The following is a 23,400-nucleotide window of genomic DNA, read 5'->3' on the forward strand; positions in this document are numbered from 1 at the left end:
ATTGGAAATAAAGTAAAGTAAAACTTCTTTCCATTTTGTGTTGGGAAATAAAGTAAAGTAAAACTTCTTTCGTTTTGGCACCTGAATGAAGGTGCGCATGTTGTCTTCGGTGGGGAGCTATTATAATACAAGAAGTTGCTGCACAACTGACCCTTAATTTGCCCTTAGTTATTGAAAGTAATCGTCACTGCATAGCCGATCCTAGTTGACCTAGATATCAAAACTAAAGTTATCAACAGTTCGATCTGTCCCTTTTCTTTACCTGAAACAGATATTGAGATGGCACAGTTGAAAGGGACAAAGATAAGAGGCTGGGTGCCACTCCCTTAAGCAGCTTAGCCCAACTAAGCTGCTTAAAACAACCTTTCTAAAGGCAGATTAAGCTGGCTGAATTGCCTCTCCGCAGGACACCTGGGAAGACACAAGCAGATGGCCAGGACACCTGGCAAATGACACATCTTTTGCACACAGTCACCAGACTCGGCCAATCTTTGCACTCGGTCACTACCCTCGGCTGAGGCCTTAAAAGGAGAGGACAGGAGACATCTCGGCAATCAGTCACAGGGCAGTTAGTGAGTTAGATATGGGCAGTTAGCAGTTAACCGGCCGTTCACCAGAGAAATTGTTCGTGTGTGAGAGTTGCTAAGAGGCCCATTCCCCTCTCACCTATCCCCTATCCACCCGACTCCAGACTTGTTACCATCTCTACAGTCATCCTCGAGTGGACTGTCCAAGTGATAGTGTGCAGCACCATACGTGTGATTGTCCCTCATCATTCTTCACCAGAGACCAGCTTCCTCTAAGGTAAAGTACGAGTAAAGACTTTTCAGTCGCGATAGTTTGCCATTAAGAGTGTTTATTGAGTGCCAGTATTCTACCTCTATTCTTGTGCCATTTTATCCAGTGCCATTGCCAATGTTCTGTGTTCAAATGTAAAGTGTTCATTCATTCCTTGAGCCCTTGACGCCATTAGTGCAGCCTCGAGTCATTGTATGTGTTATATTTTCCTTTTACTGGCATTATAATGTTTACCCCTCTATTGCAGAGGGCCTTTGCTGTGAACTCATCTTGGACCGTGCCTTGCCATCATTCAGGACTTCAATAGGAAGATCTTCAGGAGTTGCAAGCCTCCTAATAATTCATTTAGCCATTTTCCTTTTGATTCTTTTCTGTAAATATAATGACTTAATTTAACCAAAGTGTTTACATAACATTTCCTCAAGAAGTAGAGTCCTAAGCTCATTGAATCATCCCCATTTTTTTTTTTTTATGATTTCCCTTGACGTAAAGTCAGATTTCCAAGGCCAAATTAAAGAAAGAACCGTTGCCGGCCTGTAAAGTCTCTTACGAATCTAGAAATCAAGGGAAATACACACATACACACACACACACACACACACACACACATATATATATATATATATATATATATATATATATATATATATATATATATATATATACATGTATATATGTATGTATAAATATATATATATATATATATATATATATATATATATATATATATATACATATACATATATATATATATATATATATATATATATATATATATATATATATATATATATATATATATATATATATATATATATATATATATATATATATATGAGATTCATTACGCCTTTTGGTGACAATCTTCTTTAAGCAAAAGCTCCCTATGTGTAAAAGTGTACTGGATTATTACACTGGCTGGCTGAGAGATATGTACCGTTACATTGCGTATGCGGTGATTGTATATAAGATTACGTTCAAATCTAAGTTTTGATTAGCAATATACTCTTCTGCAGCATGTAACCCTTACTTTGGGTGTGGTTGTGGCTTTTGTAAACCTGTTTTGCAAAAATAACAATTATTCTTTTTTGCTAAACTTGAATTATATTTTGTATCTGAAAATGATTTTGTTGAGAGTATCTATTCTCTTCAGACAAAGAATACTAATAAAAATATCCACTATTAGTACTATTACTGTGTAGATTCGGCAGTTACTAATTCTGTTGATATTTAATTCCTTACACCAGGAATTATATTCAAATTAATGATAAAAATATGTAAGATTATTCACTGCAGTATTGACATACTTATTTTCCTTTCTATCACACCATAACAACAAAAACATGTTTACTAAAGGATCTTTTGAAACTAAATTTATTTAAAACTTGCAGAAAATTTCTTTTGACAGATGCTTTCAAGAAATGTTCAGGTGGAGTAACTTTCAGTTTATGTGTATACAGTCAGAAGTATGGTTATTGTGTATTAATTTGTTTCATGCAGTGAGGTTGCTGAGATGGGAGGCAAGGCAAGAAAAGAAAGAGACAGGCCAAGAAGAATGCGAGAGAGAGAGAGAGAGAGAGAGAGAGAGAGAGAGAGAGAGAGAGAGAGAGAGAGAGAGAGAGAGATACAGAATATATGTATACATATATAATTATATACAGTATATACATACATATATATAAAACACACACACACACACACACACACACACACACACACACACATATATATATATATATATATATATATATATATATATATATATATATATATATATATATATATATATATATATATATATATATATATATATATATATATATATATATATATATATATATATATATATATATATATATATATATATATATTATAATTTGCAAAAAGTTGTTAAAAGCCAACCCTTTAGAATGTTAAGAGTGGGTTTGTTACTGCATAGCTGACCCAAGTTGACCCAGATACCAACACATATAACTTAACAGTATTCTGATGTGTCCCTTCCCCTTACTTGGGACAGACATCTGGGTGGCACAGTCAAAAAGGGGCAAGGTTAAAAGGTTGAGTGCCACTCCTAAGCAGCTTAAATGAACTAAGCTGCTTAAAACAACCATTATATGAGGCAGAGTGATAGCGCTGAATTGTCTTTCCACAGGACACCTGTGGAGATGCAAGCAGATGGTCAAGACACCTGGAAGATGACACATCTTGGGCACAGTCACCATACGGGCCCGACATCGAGCCCCTACCCTCGTCAGATGCCTTAAAAGGAGTCAGGACAGGAAGATCTTTGCAGTTAGCCAGACACACTTGGGAGATCGCCACGAGACGCTGAGAGGCCCCCCACCTCTGTCGCCACCTGAACCTCCTGACTCAGATCCAGTTCCTTCGTCACCTCGTGGACAGACTTCCCATGCGAACTAGCGTAGGGTGCCATGAGTGTGGTCGCCCGTCATCATTCTTCGCCAGAGACCCGCTCCCCCACGGTAAAGTACAAGTGAAGGCTTTCCAGTCACGACAGTTTGCCCTTAGAATTGTTTATTGAGTGCCAGTATATCTCCGTATCCATTGTGCCCTTTTACCCAGTGCTATTTCAAGTGTTTGGGTTCCAGTGTTAAGTGTTCATTCATTCCTCGAGACCTTGGCACCATCAGTGCAGTCTTGATCCATCTGTATGTTTTCTATTTTCCCTTACTGGAGTGTAATCCTTAAATCTCTCTTGCAGAGGAACCCGTTTGCTGTGGACTCTTCTTGGGCTGTGCATTGTGACCATTCAAGTCTCCAGTAGGAAGACCTCCAAGCTTTGCAAGCCTCCATGTTATTTACTTTTCCATTTCTTTTAATCGTTTTATTGTAAATAAATTACTTTAGTTAACCCAGTGTTTATGTAACATTCCCTCATGAAGTAGAGCCCGAAGCTCATATGAAACATCCCTTTTTTCTTTTCTATTTATGATTCCCTGTACAGTAAAGTCAGATTTTCAAGGCCAAGTGAGTAAAACTCCGTTGCTGACCTGTTAAAGTGTTCTACAAATCCAGCAAACCAGGGAAAATCATAAAAATGGCGACCTTCCCATTGATCTCGTTTTGTGGTTGTAATGCCCCCCATATTTTTGCTTTGATGTGTTTGCAACTCGCCAAATCAGCGATTAGTAAAGCTAAGCTGGGTGCGAGACAATTCCGAACCTGATACCAAGCTCACAGACCAAGAAAGTTCCACGTAAGTAATGTGTTTATCTTAGCATAGAAAATTTTTACAAACGTAACTGACCCTCAGAAATTAGGGAAATAGGGACGCATGTAATGACCAAGAGAAGAGAACCACCATGTTAGATTTTGGTATTGCATGACTTTCATGATAGGTATTTAGGAAACAATGAGTGCTAACCATTTTCTTTTCAAGGAATAGTGCGACAAATTCCTCTGTGCAAAATTTTTCACTTCGCATTTCAGAATCACGAATTAGATGAACTCCCACATGGGACAAGACGAAATCAGTTTGCATTGCTGAAATACTCTCTCTCTCTCAGGTTAGCTAAAACTAAGTTCAAGTGTTTGGAAAACAAAATTTGAACTCCGCTTCTAGGCAAAATTACAAGGTTATTTCACCATTATCCGCCCATCCTGGGAATTTCCCCACAGCCAGGAAAGCCCAGACAGTGTTTGTAAACAAAAGGGTTCATTCAACCAGCGTCTAAAAATAACCCACATCAGCCTAGAGTCAGATGACCTTCACCAACCCCCCTCCCCGTGTGCCCTCCCAAATATTCATTCATTGCCCAAGTAGTTTGTCCCCGTAACTTTGTCCATACTCAGGCCACTCTCAGCAAAAATTTTTTTAATCCAATTTCCACGTCCTATGAGATGGAATTTCCAAGTCCTACGGGACGAATCCAATTTCCAGGTCCTATGGGACAAGTCCAATTTCCACACACTATGAGACGAATAAGTCCTATGGGACAAATCCAATTTCCAAGTCCAACGGGACAAATCCAATTTCCATGTCCTACAAGATGAATAAGTCCAACAGGACAAATCCAGTTTCTAAGCCCTACGGGACAAATCCAATTTCCACGTTCTACGAGGTAGAATTTCCAAGTCCTATGGGACGAATCCAGTTTCCAAGTTCTACGGGACAAATCCTTCATGACGTCCATCCCCGTCCTCCGTGACGTCCTCAATTTCCACGTTCTTCATGACATCCAACCACGTCCTCCATGACGTCCTCAAACTCCACGTCCTTCATGACGACCATCCACATCCTCCATGACGTCCTCAAATTCCGCATCCTTCATGACGTCCATCCACGTCCTCCGTGACGTCCTCAAATTCCACGTCCTTCGTGACATCCATCCACGTCGTCTGTGACATCCTCAAATTCCACGTCCTTCGTGACGTCCATCCACATCCTCCGTGACGTCCTCAAATTCCACATCCTTCGTGACATCCATCCACGTCCTCCGTGACGTCCTCAAATTCCACGCCCTTCGTGACGTCCATCCACGTCCTCCGGACGTCCATCCATGTCCTCCGTGACGTCCTCAAATTCCACGCCCTTCATGACGTCCATCCACGTCCTCCGTGACGTCCTCAAATTCCATGCCCTTCGTGACGTCCATCCACGTCCTCCGTGACATCCTCAAATTCCACACCCTTCGTGACGTCCTCAAATTCCACGTCCTCAAACTTCACGCCCTTCGTGACGTCCATCCACGTCCTCTGTGACGTCCTCAAATTCCACGTCCTCAGTGACATCCTCAAATTCCACGTCCTTCGTGACGTCCTCAAACTCCACGCCCTTCGTGACATCCATCCATGTCCTCCGTGACGTCCTCAAATTCCTCACCCTTTGAGACGTCCATCCACGTCCTCCGTGATGTCCACAAATTCCACGTCCTTCGTGACGTCCTCAAATTCCACATCCTCTGTGACGTCCTCAAACTCCACGCCCTTCGTGACGTCCATCCATGTCCTCCGTGACGTCCTCAAATTCCATGTCCTCCATGATGTCCTCAAATTTCACGTCCTCTGTGACGTCCTCAAACTCCACGCCCTTCGTGACGTCCATCCACGTCCTCCGTGACGTCCTCTAATTCCATGCCCTTCGTGACGTCCATCCACGTCCTCTGTGACATCCTCAAATTCCATGCCCTTCATGACGTCCATCCACGTCTTCCGTGACGTCCTCAAATTCCACGCCCTTCGTGACGTCCATCCACGTCCTCTGTGACGTCCTCAAATTCCATGCCCTTCATGACGTCCATCCACGTCCTCCGTGAGGTCCTCAAATTCCACGCCCTTCGTGACGTCCATCCACATCCTCCGTGACTTCCTCAAATTCCACGTCCTTCGTGACGTCCATCCACGTCCTCTGACGTCCTCAAATCCTACGTCCTTCGTGACATCCATCCACATCCTCCATGACGTCCTCAATTTCCACGTCCTTCATGACGTCTACCCACGTCTTCGTGCCGTCCATCCATGAGAGGCATGACGTCCTCAAATTCCACGTCCTTCGTGACATCCATCCACATCCTCCGTGACGTCCTCAAATTCCACGTCCTCCGTGACATCCATCCACATCCTCCGTGACGTCCTCAAATTCCATGTACTCCGTGACATCCTCAAATTCCATGTCCTTCAGACGTCCATCCACGTCCTCCACATCCATCCACATCCTCCATGACGTCCTCAAGTTCCACATCCTTCGGACGGCCATCAACGTCCTTTGTGACATCCTCAAATTCCACATCCTTCGTGACGTCCATCCACATCCTCCGTGACGTCCCCAAATTTCACGTCCTTCGTGACGTCTATCCACTTCCTCCATGACGTCCTCAAATTCCATGTCCTTCGGACGGCCATCCACGTCCTCCGTGACGTCCTCAAATTCCACGTCCTTCGTGACGTCCATCCACATCCTCCGTGACGTCCTCAAATTCCACATCCTTCGTGACATCCATCCACGTCCTCCGCGACGTCCTCAAATTCCATGTCCTTCGGATGGCCACCCACGTCCTCCGTGAAGTCCTCAAATTCCACGTCTTTCATGAAGTCCATCCATGTCCTCCGTGACGTCCTCAAATTCCACGTCCTTCATGACGTCCATCCACTTCTTCGTGACGTCCATCCACATCCTCCATGACGTCCTCAAATTCCACGTCCTTCATGATGTCCAACCACATCCTCCGTGACGTCCTCAAATTTCACGTCCTTCATGACATCCATCTACGTCCTCCGTGACATCTTCAAATTCCACGTCCTTCGGACAGCCATCCACGTCCTCCGTGACATCCTCAAATTCCATGTCCTTCGTGACGTCCATCCATGTCCTCCGTGATGACCTAAAATTCCACTTCCTTCATGATGTCCATCCACGTCCTTCATGAAATCCTCAAATTCCACATCCTTTGTGAAATCCATCCATGTCCTCCGTGACGTCCTCAAGTTCCACGTCCTTCGTGACGTCCTCAAATTCCACGTCCTTCGGAGAGCCATCCACTTCCTCCGTGACCCTCAAATTCCACGTCCTTCGTGACGTCCATCTATGTCCTCCGTGACGCCCTCAAATTCCACGTCCTTCGTGACGTCCATCCACGTCCTCCGTAACATCCTCAAACATGTCCTCCATGACATCCTCAAACACATCCTCCATGACGAAATGAATCCCATGTCCTCTGCGACGAAATAAATTCTAAGTCTCACAAGATGATAAACCTACTATCCCTGAAATAACCGGCCGAGGCCGTGCAAGAGATAAAGTAAATTTCTTCATTTTGGCAATTAGGCCACCCCCCACCTCTTATTAAAGTAAAATTATTCCAGTCGCCTGGTTGCCCCGCACCAAAGTCGGTTCCCGATCCCATTTATTTCTCAATCCAAATTCATTTAACTTTAGAGGGCCCTAGCAAATAAATTTGTCAAAATGTTGACTACAAGAGCCTTACACAATGAGGACTTTAAGTTCTACATGCAGGCAGGAAAAGACCTAGGAATGTCGGGCCAAGAATTACGGGACTGGGTCCAGGGGAACCTAGACGCTGCAAAGGCGGAGAGGGAGACAGAAAGTAAAGAAAGGGAGAAAGAGAGAATTGCCTGGGAGAAAAGAGAGTAGATAGAGAGGCAAGAGAAGGAGAGAGAGAGAGAGAGAATCGCCCAGGAGAAAAGAGAGGAGATAGAGAGGCAAGAGAGAGAAATAGAGAGATGAGAAAAGGAGAGAGAGAGAATTGCCCAAGAGGAAAGAGAGGAGATAGAGAGACAAGAGAAGGAGAAAGAGAGAATTGGCCAAGAGAAAAGAGAGGAGACAGAGAGACAAAAGAAGGAGAAAGAGAGAATCGCCCAGGAGAAAAGAGCGGAGAAAGAGAGAGAGAGAGAAACGAGAACGACAGCTCTCCCATGAACTCCAAGTGGTAGCCCAAAGAGTGCCTCTACCCCGCTCCCGCTGCAGGGATGAGTGCCCTCAGCCAGGCCTATTCGTTTATTCCGAAGTGGACTGAGGCGGAGCTGAAAGGGTCCTAGACTGCTGTGTCCTCTCCTCCGCAGAACTTTCCCTTGTTCTTACCAAATTCCTTGGAGGGAAGGCAATGATTGCCTATCACATCCTCCCGGTGGAGGACCAGGGAGATTGGGAGGTCGTACGCCAAGCTGTCACCAAGGCATACAAGATCACCCCGAGCGCTGGAGGAGATGATGGAGAGGGCAGACAAGAGATGTAGGCCAGACATGGTCAGACTGGGCGTACCACTCGGAGTGAGTGCCAGCGAAATGGCTCAAGTCCAAAGGGGTCACCAGCACAGCCGAGGTACTCGAGAAGTTTAAGCTAGAACATTTCCTGCACTACGCCCCTCCCACTCTGGCCATGCACTTAGTAGAAAAAGCCCCTGCGACACTGACAGAGTGTTGCTGCATAGCTGATACGTTGGAGACTCACCACCCTCAGGAGGGATCAATGTGGCAGAAGATCTATCCCTCGCCCTTCCTCAGGGGATCTGCTCCCCCCAAGAATGGGCACTAGCAGAAACCCGTTGTGTGTGGGTTCTGTAGGAAAGTCGGGCATTCCACTGAGCAATGCCGAAACAAGCAAACAGCGCCTCTCAAATCCTCTCCCAGAAACCCACCAAATAGCTCGCCTGTGCCCTCCACAGGGGCAATGCAAAAAGATTTTAGCCAAAGCTATTGCACGGCACGTAAGGTGTATGGCCACTCTCCCTCATGGGTGAAATGCCCTAAAAATAATAAATCAAATACTCCCGCCGTCGCCTTGCCTGTCATGAATTCCAAGTCCTTGGGCCCTCCCACTGAAGGTCCCATATATGTGGCCCCTCCCCAGGGCAGCTACCCCACACGCCGAATCAAGGCATTCGATGATTCTGCCGTGCAAATCTCCCTCATACGAAGGGACAGAGTTCCCTATGGAGCTATCATCAACAGACGAAAACTCATCACAATCGAGGGAGTAAATCAGTTTAAAATGATACTCCCTACGGTTCAATTGAGAGTCACAAGACCTCATCAATCTAAAATTTGCAATCTTGCAGTAGCAAGCTATCTTCCCGGAGGCTATGACATCCTCCTGGGACAGGACTTTCAGTCCCCCCCTAAGTCACGACAGTTCAGGGGTTCACATTCCCAAACTCATTCCTCAGGCGCGAGTACCCCTCCACTGCCTTTCCCCCAGTCAATACCGGCGCCCTCTGGGTACCCTAAGGACATGAAATTCCTACCAGTGCCACCTGAGTACGATGTACAGTGGCCCCCTCGATCAATTCCCGATCACATTCCAGTGCCTGGCCCTGCCTCAGTGCCAGTGCCAGGGCCCCAATCAGATCTCCCTCCAGAAGATACTAAATCCCGTTACAAATTCCTGCCAGTGCCCCTTGCAAGCACCGAGCAGTGCCAAGCTCCGTCCGTCCTGAACCCATTGATAGTGCCTGACCCTGCCTTAGTGCCAGCACCAGAGCATGCCCCCGATCTCCATTCAAGGGATCCAACTCAGGACCCCGTCTCTTCTCCCGGCCTGGCCCTGCTACCAGCATCAGTAAGAGAGACGGTTCCTCCCGACCACAATGGAAGTTCACCTAAAGGCACGGCCTCGCAACCTGTGCCTGAGCTGGTCATTGATACCTGTGAGCCTCTCACGCCCCCCGCCCCCCCCCACCCCCGACCGCCTCCTCTCTGCCTCAGTCCATTGCAAACACAATCGTGAGTCAGGATTCTGCCATCTCTCACTAGGCTGATGAACTCCAAGAGCTGCGACGGATCATGGTAGTACTAGCGAAGAAGATCCCTGTGTCAGCTGTAACAGCAGCCAACTCAGGTGGCATTCCATGCCGCCTGGCTCTGGTCATCTATCGAACAACCATCAACGTAGGAGAGGTGGCAACTGCATGGGCGTGGATAATCCAGGAGAGGATGTCAAGGCCCTCCACTATCTTCACAGTCCTTTGATCCTACTGGAACTTCTATCCCTTATCCTGTCAGGGCTGATCTTTCAATCTTTTGTAATGCTTTTTTAATTATCACCACAAGAGGCAATTAAAATACGGGATACCATTCCCCTCTAAATGCATAAACCATTTTGTTATAAAGCAGTAAGAATAACAGAGTGGGAAGTGGCACGCCCTTGTGCCCATAGTTTGGCACAGGGCATGTGTGCCAGCTCTTCCCAAAGGGGTCGCGCCCATTTGGGTTCCCTTTACAGCGCTGGGGCTGAGAGATTGTCCTGGCTGTCGCCCATGGGCTAAGGACGATAACTTTTAAGTACGCAAAACAAATACCTCACTCTCCCATCATGGGCTCTTCTGCCTATATCATTTACTCTTTTATTTATTTATTTATTTATTTATTTATTTTTCTTCCTCTATTTGCTAACGAATCGTGAGTCATAGACTCCTGCCCTTGTGATTTTTACTGCCACCTTCGTAATCCAAGACACGTGTCCCGCCCTTCAGTAAGCGGTCACACCCCTCATTTGTGTCATTTCTGTTTATATGTTTTATTTTTGTGGGGAGTCTATTCCTGTCCCCATCCCCATTTCATTCATTTGTTTGTCCATTCATGCATTACGCAAGTAACCATTTATAGCTTCGCCCAAATAACGGGAAGTCAACGCATAAAACTTGGCATCGTTTAAATTTAGCGAATCAAAACTCGTGAATACTCTCTTTGCCTTGCTCGCTCACACAGCTGGCAAATACCCAGTGTAAACTGTCAACTGTCAAGTTGGTGATCCTTTGAACTGTTAGCTAAAGCATTGAGCTTGTAGACAATTACTGCCCTTTGATTACAAATGCGAATTGTGTATCATTATTACAATATCTCGTAAAGGGGATGTCATTTAAAAAACAAACATTGCGTTATCACTTACACCGCCTCTTCAAGGCAAACTAACCACATGCCTCTGTTTATTTAGAATTAAGGACACATGTATAGGTAACTTAATTATTAATATTTTGACACCCGCCTCGAATTACCTTGACCTCTTCATCTTGTACTGTATAATTCGTGCTCTTAGAATCAAATGAGATTAATATGACGTGGCATTAAAGTAAAGTGATATCAATTTGTGTTGAAAGGAGTATCTTAGTAACGTAATGTAAAGCATCTTTTATCACTTCTTGATTATCAACATTCACACCTGAATGAAGGTGCGTATGTTATCTTCCGTGGGGAGCTATTATAATTTGCAAGAAGTCGCTAAACGCCAACCCTTTAGAATGTTAAGAGTGGGTTTGTCACTGCATAGCCGACCCAAGTTGACCCAGATACCAACACATAAAACTTATCAGTATTCTGATCTGTCCCTTCCCTTACCTGGGACAGACATTTGGGTGGTACGGCCAAAAGGGGCAAGGATAAGAGGTTGAGTGCCGCTCCCTAAGCAGCTTAAATGAACTAAGTTGCTTAAAACAACCATTGACTTTCCACAGGACGCCTGGGGAGATGCAAGCAGATGGTCAAGACACCTGGAAGATGACACATCTTGGGCACAGTCACCATACAGGCCTGACATCGGGGCCCCTACCCTCGTCAGATGCCTTAAAAGGAGCCAGAACAGGAAGATCTTTGCAGTTAGCCAGATACGCTTGGGAGATCGCTATGAGATGCTGAGAGGGGGCCGACCTGTCACCATCTGAACCTCCTGACTCGGATCCAGTTCCTTCGTCACCACGTGGACGAACTTCCCATGTGAACTAGTGTAGAGTGCCATGAGTGCGATTGCCCGTCGTCATTCTTCGTCAGAGACCCGCTCCCCCCACAGTAAAGTACAAGTGAAGGCTTTTCAGTCATGACATTTTGCCCTTAGAATTGTTTATTGAGTGCCAGTATATCTCTGTATCCATTGTGCCATTTTACCCAGTGCTATTTCAAGTGTTTGTGTTCCAGTGTTAAGTGTTCATTCATTCCTCGAGACCTTGGCACCCTCAGTGCAGTCTTGATCCATCTGTATGTTTTATATTTTCCCTTACTGGAGTGTAATCCTTAAATCTCTCTTGCAGAGGAACCCATTTGCCGTGGACTCTTCTTGGGCTGTGCCTTGCGACCATTCAAGTCTTCAGTAGGAAGACCTCCAGGCTTTGCAAGCCTCCATATTATTTACTTTTCCATTTCTTTAGATCCTTTTATTGTAAATACAATTACTTTAGTTAACCCCAGTGTTTATGTAATATCCCCTCATGAAGTAGAGCCCTAAGCTCATATGAAACATCTCTTTTTTTCTTTTCTTTTATGATTCCCTGTACCATAAAGTCAGATTTTCAAGGCCAAGTGAGTAAAACTTCTTGCTGACCTGTATATATATATATATATATATATATATATATATATATATATATATATATATACATATATATATATATATATATATATATATATATATATATATATATATATATATATATATATATATATATATATATATATTCCCTGGGCTGTTTGGTGATTTTCACCGCTCATAGGGAAGAGTGAAGAGTGAATGATATTATTTTGCTTTGCCAGAATCCCCCAAGACTGCCAAAATTTCCGGCGGTTGGCTGCAGGAGAAGATGATCCATTGATTAGAGGAATATTTAATCCCTCCCTGGAGTACAAACACTTCGGTACATTTTTCTGTTTTCGAAGTCGAAGAATTTTTGTCCTAAGTCATTACCAAAACCTTATGTAATCACTGCCAAGACGAAGACCAAAGAGAACCTTACAATCTACTATCACACAACATATGGAATGGCAAGTAAAGAAGAAATAAAGACACTGAAAAGAATAATTGATATTGAAGTTATACATACCGACCCTTACAGAGGAGTGATACACTTAAATCTTCAGCTTGCCCTGACCTTATGAATGCTTAATTGAGAGACAAGGCAATATGGCAACGATTAAATTCCTAGCGAAAAACTGGACTGAACAGATAATAGCTACCTAAGAGAAATCAGAAATGGAAAGTGGCAAAAATTACTTATATACATACATATATATATATATATATATATATATATACACAGTATATACACGTGCACACACACATGTATACGTATATATAATATATATATATATATATATATATATATATATATATATATATATATATATATATATATATATATATATATATAAGGCCGATTCTGAGGCCTATACTTTATTTAAGTCTCCGTTTTAAGAACAGAGGTTGGTATCTTGCTTTTCCCGAGATACTGTATGGTAGCGTGAGCCGACATCATAAGTTATTCCTTTCCCCAGCTAAATTCTAAGGACTACTGGAATGAGATACTAGGTACAATACCAAACCTGTATTTACAAAAAAAAATAACGAAAATAACTTCTAAAAAATGACAAAGAATGAAATCGAGTGATTCAACATAACTATGAAAAAACTTCTAAAGAAACAAGGTCCAAATCATATACACCCAATTATTTAAAGAAATACAGAAATAAATCATCTGTCATTCAAATCATAAAAAGGTCAATTAATACAATCAGGTCATTTCATCCTTAAATGTCACACCACTCCCTTGGAGGGAGGAGGAAGGAGGAAGGAATATTTCACCATTAGTCCTCTGGAAACAGTTTCAGTCTGGGTGTTTTCTCGTTCACCCCGAGCACACAAACATGTCACTCAAATATGAATCTCGTTGTCCCCCTCATTCTATGAAGAACTCGTATTATATGGGTTTTGTCAACGCACATATGAACACACTCGTGACATCATTCGAGGTAAGACACGCCTCTTGCAAGGTGGGGCATCACGAGGCACCTGGTCACACACGTACTCACGCACTCCACTGTAATGCTTTCTTCAAATCCTTATTTATAACCGGATCACCTTCTAGAATGTTCTAAGCTGAAATCGCATTTCCCCTCCTCGTGTTTTGCCAGCAAGAGTTTTCGAGCACGTTGACTTTTTGTGGTATGCGAACGGCACTCAAGCATTTTGTTACATGCTGTGTTCGTCATATGCTCTCTCGAACAGCTAATCCATTCTTTTCAAAAGGTCACCTTCGTGAAAAGTTACATATATATATATATATATATATATATATATATATATATATATATATATATATATATATATATATATATATAGCATTTCCAACTATTGGATCTTATAAATAGCTCTTATTTAATATTAACATGTATTTTATTTTGAAATGTGAATCTCATCGTATTCCTGCCGTTAATCTGCTTCATCATATGAATAAACGCATTGCGCGTCTGATCTATGTTATGTGTGTATATATATATATATATATATATATATATATATATATATATATATATATATATATATATATATATATATATATAAATTTATATATATATATATATATATATATAAATTTATATATATATATATATATATATATATATATATATATAAATTTATATATATATATATATATATATATATATATATATATATATATATATATATATATAAATTTATATATATATATATATATATATATATATATATATAAATTTATATATATATATATATATATATATATAAATTTATATATATATATATATATATATATATAAATTTATATATATATATATAAATTTATATATATATAAATTTATATATATATATATATAAATTTATATATATATATATATATATATATATATATATACATATATATATATATATATATATATATATATATATATATATATATATATATATATATATATATATATATATATATACATATATAGTGAACGGAGAAGGCAGACGAATCAGCCAAGGTGATAAAATATACAGGGAGCAGGATCACGAACAAGCATGGCGACGTACTATAATTTATTTCGACGCGTTTCGCATTCAGCTGAATGCATCATCATCATCATCTGTACAATAAATAACGACCAATAAAAAGTATATGAATTTGCTGGTAATCTAAAAAATCGTTAATATAATAATTAAAATGAAACCAAAACTTCACACACACGCAAAAGTACACTCAAGACTGACAAAGTTACACAGAAAATTAAAAGCACATATGTTGATTAAAAGTTCAGATAAAAATACAAAAAAAATTACAAAAAATTACAAAGTTAAGAAATATTTGAGGAGCAGGGGGGGGGTGGACCTACCATGGCAAGAAATAAACGAAAACTAAAAGAATGTACACAAAAACAACAGGTTAAGAAAGGTAGAAGTGCGTGGAGGTGGACTGCTGGGTGTTCAACTGGGGAACAAGCTGTTTAATGAAGAGACTCTCGAGGATCAATAACTAGCAAATTCATATGCTTTTTATTGGCCGTTATTTATTGCACAAAAACCTGATGATGCATTCAGCTCAATGCTAAACGCGTCGAAATAATAGTACGTCGCCATGTTTGTTCCTGCTCCTGCTCCTGTATGTATATATATATATATATATATATATATATATATATATATATATATATATATATATATATATATATATATATATATGTATATGCGTCGTTAAATGTGACAGTGAAGTTGCAGTTTATTAGTTTCTTACTATTGTTGTCAATTTTCCTTGTCATCTTCATCTGTTCCTCAGGCAACTGATGGAGTAAAGCACCAAAGTCCATTTTGATGGACATTTGATTGGTCAGGACGTTTCGTCTCTTCTAGAGACATCTTCGGCTCAAATGAGTGTTTACAAAGAAATTCACGCACATACATAACATCTTTTGAGGGAATACTTGTCAAAAATATAACTATTTAATGGTTAAAATCTAGTATTCAGCAGTAAGAGTTTTGAAATTAACAGTTAAAACATATAGATTTGTTACTAAACTTGTTTACACCTGGTCTGTTAACGATTACCAAGAACTGTTATTTAGGTATTTACATAATTGGAAACAACCAGACGAAAAATAAATAGCTGAAAATAGAAGGTCACCAAAGAACCGTCAAAGAGACATTCAAATAGTATATGGAAAATTAATATAGTTTTGACGCACGTAAAAAGTGTAAGTATCTTCCTTTGTACAAGGGAGAGCAAACCCTCATGATGAAAGAATGGAGACTGAAAAACTCATAGACGATATACAGGAGCTAGAAAAAGACCGAAAAATTAATCTCTCTCCAAACTTAATTCCAGAGCTTATTTGTGAAAGTGGGCGAAATCGTGGGTCTGCAAAAGGCAGAATACTCTGTAAAGTACTGATAATTGCTGCTCAATAGCTCAGGGAGAATAAGGATATTGTTATTCGAAAAGCAGATAAAACAGCAGTATACGTGACAATGGATATGACTGACTATTTGCAGAAAATAGATAAAATCTAAAGTGATTCTAACAAATTTCGTAAGCTCTCCAGAGATACTGCAAATGCAATAAAAGTTAAGGTTAACAAAGTGACAGATACCATCAACGCCAAGATGAGTGGAGTTCATTTTCAAAAGATCACAGGAGAATACGCACCCCGATACATGTACGGTAATGTTAAAACCAATAAAAAATGGCAATCCTTTGAGACCGATTATTAGCCAAATTCCCACTCCCACGTATGCTTTGGCCAAAAGCTAAACAAACGCTTGACACCTTATGTCCCAACAGAGTTTAGCCTCCGATCTTCAAAGGAATTTATCGATCTTTTGCAGCACAAATCAACCCAAGGACTTATTGCCTCATTGGACGTTGAGTCACTGTTCACAAACGTAGAGGAAACAATTGATATGATTGTTGACGAAGTTTATCATGGTGAAAAAGCACTTGTAGACGTACCTGAAAATCTTTTAAGGCAACTTCTGAGGCTTTGCACCAAAGAGACAATTTTTAGAGCACCTGATGAGAGGCTTTATCAACAAATCGACTGGTTGCGATGGGATCACCTCTAGGTGTTCTCTTTGCGGATTTTTACATGGGGACGATAGAGCAATGCGTTCTAAAGAACAGGGACTTCCGACCGCACATGTACGGACGCTACATAGGCGACATTTTAGTTGACGTGAGGAGCAAGCAAGAACTCTCAGACCTTCAAGTTGCCTTCAAACAAAATTCCTGCCTTCGATTGACTACAGAGGAAAATGACAACGGCTCCCTGCCATTCCTAGATGTGATGGTAACAGCTGCCTTAGACGAATTTCGGACGACCGTCTACACAAAGAAAACTAATACGGGAATGTGTCTTAATGCAAACAGTGAGGCTCCAGCAAAATACATGAAAAGTGTAGTTAATGCTTACATCCATAGCGCATTTACTCATTGTAGTTCGTGGACTTCATTACACACCAAACTGGAAAGATGCACTCAGGTTCTTGTAAACAACGGGTACTCAAATAAAGATATCCACGAAGTCATAAGAAAGAAAATGGATAGTTTTTTGCATCCAAAGGAAAATGGAGAAAGAGAGAAAGTTCGTAAATTATAATACAGGAATTATATGAGCACTGCTTAGAAGACAGACGAGAAGGTACGTCGAGAAACTGTAGGACGAGGAGCAATACCGATAGAGGAAAATACTCAAGTTGACCTGCAGATATATATACTATAAGAACTTTAGAACTGCCAACTTGATCATAAAGAATAACTCACAACAAGAAGCGCCCTCTTGATAGGTGCAACGTAGTATACAAGTCAAATTGCGAACTGCGAGTCGCGAAACATTACGAGTACTTATACTGGAAGTACTTCAACTTCACTATCAAGAAGACTTACTATGCATTTGCAAAATGGTAGTATTAAAAATCACACGAGAGACACAAACGATGCGGCTCTAACCAGGGAAATGCTCGGGGCCAACACCGAAATTATTGACAGTGTTTCTGAGGCTAAAAGGCTAAAATACCTTGAGGCAATATACATGAATATTCATAAGCCTCCCCTAAACGTGCAAGGAATCGACGCAATCATTCTACCTTCCGATCGTCAAAGGAGAAGAAATACAGCACACTAAAATGTGTCGTCGATGTTGGACTTATGAAAATATTTTAGTTATCTTTATTTTTGTTATGTTTTTCTTGTTCTATCCTGATGCTGATAACTTTGTATTTACATTTTACTTATACTTTTTACGCGTGTCAAAACTATATTAATGAATTTTACATATACTATTTGAATGTCTTTGACGGTTCTTTGTTGACCTTCTATTTTCAGGTATTTATTTTTCGTCCGGTTGTTTCCAAGTATGTAAATACCTGAATAGCAATTCTTGGTAACCGTTAACAAGCCAGTTGTAAACAAGTTTAGTAACAAATCTATATGTTTTAACTGTTAATTTCAAAACGCTAACTGCTGAATACTGGATTTTAACCATTAAATAGTTATATTTTTGACAAGTATTCCCTCGAAAGAATGTTATATACACAGCAGTATGTGTGAATTTCTTTGAAAACACTCATCTGTGGCCGAAGATGTCTCTAGAAGAGATGAAACGTCCTAACCAATAAAATGTCCGTCAAAATGAACTTTGGTGCTTTACTCCATCAGTTGCCTGAGGAACAGAGGAAGATAATAAGGAAAACTGACATTAGTAAGAAACTAATAAACTGCAACTTCGCTGTCATATTTAACGACATTTGCGTAAAGGAAAACTTACTGCCAACATTCACCAACACACACACACACACACACACACACACACACACACATATATATATATATATATATATATATATATATATATATATATATATATATATATATATATATATGTATATGTATGTATATAGTACGGAATATAGCTATTACTTACCTCATGGAATGATGAACACAGCTAGTCTAACATCATTTATATCTCGAACCTTCTCCGGTTTTCGTAACACTTCATCAAAAAACTCCCTCCCGGGGAATATGTCTTCTTCTCGCAGTTAGGCCGGAGGAAACACTCGCCAGCTAACGTGAGAGCCGAACGCCATCGGAAACAGTTTCGGTTTTTTATCATTAATGAAATTGGAAATGACACCTGTGCTACACTGCAATAGTGTGCTGCGCAGTGCCAGCTCGCCATGTGCTATTGGGACGAACAGACTGCGATGAAATTAGTTCAAGTCTGGCATCCCCGTTGTTAAAGCTACGTCTGTCCTTTGATTTGAGTATGATTCATAGGTGATAGATTGCCTGTTTGGTAATGCAGGCACTGAAAATTCCTAAATTGATGAAACGATAAAATCATAAGTAAACTGGAAATACAAAGTTATGGACTTTTTTATAACCTATGTAATAGTCTGAATTGCGGCAGTGAATAAAGCTTCTGTTTTCTGTTGTTTCTAAGATGCTTTAGATCGGGAGATCATGGTTGGGCTTAGGAAGTCTTAAAATCTCGGACTTTATTTGTCCACTTCGGCCTCAATGAAGCAGTGGCGCACGAAAGTGCTAGGGATCCTACTGCTCGACCTCCTGACCCCACCAGCGGACTGGTACGCACTGGGCCGGAGTTCGATTCCCCGGCCGGCTGATGAAGAGTTAATCAGCTCAGTTGTCTGGTAAAACTAAGGTATACTTTTTCTTCCTGACCCCACCGACTCTTTTGCCAACTTGACCTCACCCACTCCTTTCGATCAACAGCGACCTTTGTTTCCTGTTATGCATCGTATGAATTCATACGTAAGCGTATACATGAGTGGGAGTCACGTACTATAGGAATCACTTCGACAAAAGTACAGGATTTGCGTCTTTTCGGTCAATAGCATTGCTTTAGGTTACTGGTTGTTATTTGAATTAGGTGGGTTGTATCCAGAATGGAGTACGATATAGTTCATGAAACGTCGTCTTCCCAGATAAACTGAGACCTGAAGGATAACCGTTTCTGAAGCCATCCCTTGCAGGAAGTGCTTGTAGTTGGAAACGAATTGGGGCCTCACCTTCGGCAAAAACCTGTACTATTCGACGTTCAGAACAACGACCACGTGGGACTGTGAATTATGAAGCGGATAAACATGACCTGCATTTACAGAGTTCCTATAATCCTTACATCTATAAAATGAAAACTATTGAAAGTCATTTATAATTAATCACAGAGTTTTTAATCTCTAAAAGTAAGTGTCTTCGCAAACGGATAAGTCATCAGTTGACATTCAGGGAAAATGATTTATAAAGATCTTGCACTTTCACTTAATTTTCTGTCGATTCAAGAGAGAACTTGCACGCACTCACACACACACATAAATAAATGTAATCTATGGAAAGATTTTGTGCTTTCATGTCCTTTTCTGTCTATTAATGAAAAACTCTACCACGCACACATATACTCAATATAATTATGAAATTATTTTTGACAAAGATGGGAATATTTCCATCCAAATGGGAATGAAGGCACACATAGAATTATAACTTGAACAGAAACCGTGGAATGACAGAAAGCTGATTAACAATACTTGAGAAAGCTGTGGCATTCAAAAGCTTTATCTTTCCTCAATTTGGGAGTCTCCAATTAAACTGTCTAACATACAGTTGCTTCCTACAGTCTTGATTAATTGTCAGAATTTCGGAAGAAATGCGAACCTGGTGTTTCTTGATGATAAAGTGACACCTGCCTTTCGAGTGCCACAATCAGGTGTTTGAATTACTTCTATTTTTCTTTTGTTTTTTTTTGTTCGACACCTGTAGACACCACACAGTCCATGTCAGCAGTTTTACGGCAACTAAAATACACAGTTTTCTTCATACATAAACATACGTTTTTACTACATGATGGTCGGCAAAAAAGACAACCTAAAAGCCCCTCATTCACGTTAGACACGGAAGGAAAGTCTGCCTCCGAGAAGAGGGGAAGTTCAGGCTACGCGAGCACAGAAGCGGAAAAGTTCAAAGCTTTTTTTGTTCCCGTCAAATATAGAACAGATGCCTTCATTGGATAGTATTAATGCATAGTATTACTTATGAAGTCTTTCTTAAAGTGTTAGACTTAATTAGTCCCTTTTGGTCTCAATGGAAGCACCTACGCTCAAAAGTGGGAGGGAGCACAGTGCCCGATCTTCTGCCAACTTGAACCCACTAACTCCTCCCGATCAACAGCGTTTTATCCACCTTTGTTTGCTATTATAAATCTCATGTCATACATAAGCGTATATCTAAATAAGAATCATGTATTAATTGAATTTTATTGCAAGGAACGACTAAATTTTTTCTCAGTTTTCAGTTTTCACATTTATACATACATACATATATATATATATATATATATATATATATATATATATATATATATATATATATATATATATATATATATATATATATATATATATATATATATATATATATATGGTATGTGTGTGTGTGTTTGTGTGTGTATATATATAGATATATATATATATATATATATATATATATATATATATATATATATATATATATATATATATATATACATACTAGTTGACCAACCTGGCGCTGCCCAGAAGAACTTTGAATTGTTTTGTCATGTAATGTATGTGTATTATCATTGAAAATACCTTTCTTTCATTTGATTAATACTTCTGTCTTGAGTTCATTACTTTAAATAAACATGATATATACATGTATGCATATACCCTGGCACTTGTCTGGGTAAAATGGTGAAAGAGAGAGAGAGAGAGAGAGAGAGAGAGAGAGAGAGAGAGAGAGAGAGAGAGAGAATGACTGACTTGCAGTGGCAAACATTCTCGGGTTTTTCTAGAATGACTTGGTGTTTAACCCCATTCATAAAGGGAATTTATAAATGAGAGAGAGAGAGAGAGAGAGAGAGAGAGAGACTGCAAGCATGAATTTACTTGCAATAGTTAAAAAACCTCATAGATAAATTCTGATCCAGATTGTTTGAGTGATGCCTTGAGAGAGAGAGAAAGAGTGAGAACATTTGGCAGAGGTAGTATGGTGAAGTTGGTGCGTATGGTGGTGGTATTGCCTAACTACACAATAATTAATTTCAGACCTCATTTAAACCGACTTAATAAGGAATTCGTCACCGTAACGTCACGAAGCATCGCTATAGCAAATTCCGAAGGTAAAAACGAAGAAGAAACGAATGAATTAGTGAGGAAAATCGCATTTGAACGAATAAAAAAAAGGAAATATAGTACATGTTGATGTTGGTCTTAGCCAGCAGCTACTTAAGATACAGTGTCCATTGGCTATATAAATATTAAATTATTATCACAATTGTTATTTTAGACCCCTTAAAAAGAGCTGCAACTGTTTTTTTTAGACCCCTTAAAAAGAGCTGCAACTGTTTTTGGTTTCCTGTACCAGTTAACGGACGCGTTTCAGTTTCCTTTGGCGTTTCTGAAGGAAAGTGTAGACCGAAGTCTGAATGGTCTGGTATAGAAATGATTGATAAAAGGTGATTTTTGATTGGATTAAGTACTTAGATATGATGATGGTAAGACCTCAAGGTACTTAAGAATTTGTATTTTATTGGCAAGTTATAATTAAGATACGTTTGGCTTAAGATGAACACTGAAAAAAATGTGGTATTTTCATCGCGAGTAATTTTTTAAGGAGGGGGGAGTTTTATCACAGAAGCCTTTAGTCTGCTTATGCGCATGCGCAGATGGTGATGGATTTCTTTCATCTCATCGATGAGTTATTTCTTGATCTCCAAAGTTGTGCCAATAACTACAAATTTATTTTTTGTGGATTAAGTAGTTAGATATGATGATGATAATACCACAGGGTACTTAAGAATTTGTATCTTATTGGCAAGTTATCATTAAGATATGTTGGGTTAAAATGAACACTGAAAAAAGGTGGTAATTTCATTGCGAGTAAGTTTTTAATGAAGGAGGTATATCTATCGCAGAAGCATTTTGTCTGTTACTATTTTCCGTGGCGATGATCGTAAACTACATTTAAACAGATATAAGTTTTCAAAGTTGATTTTATTGAGGTAATAAAGAATTTTATTAATAATTCTCATAAATTATGATCAAATTTCAAGTAAATTCTAGTCAAAAATTGATGTTATAGGGGATTTGGATTTATTGCATAGGTTAATCATATGTCTGGCAGTGCTGGGAAAAAAAGGTGGAGTGTCAGGTGAAAAATGAGAATAAACCCAGAAAACTGAAGGAAAACGTGACGTAAAAACGAAAATTTCATTTGCTTTATCTGTGTTTGTATGTTTGTGACGGGTTTGGGGTTTGATTTTGATTTATAAACCTCTCTAGAGTGACATAGGGGCCGTGAGCAAAATTTTTTCTGGGTC

General features: G+C 39.8%; 1 protein-coding gene across 1 annotated transcript in view; it reads left to right on the forward strand.

The window, feature by feature from the left end:
* Nucleotides 1-23,400, forward strand: part of LOC136843705 (uncharacterized) — a 462,741-nt gene that overhangs the window by 303,286 nt on the left and 136,055 nt on the right. The gene's annotated exons all lie outside the window — the stretch shown is intronic.

The sequence above is a fragment of the Macrobrachium rosenbergii genome, chromosome 12, assembly GCF_040412425.1.
Source record: "Macrobrachium rosenbergii isolate ZJJX-2024 chromosome 12, ASM4041242v1, whole genome shotgun sequence".
Lineage (NCBI taxonomy): Eukaryota > Metazoa > Arthropoda > Malacostraca > Decapoda > Palaemonidae > Macrobrachium > Macrobrachium rosenbergii.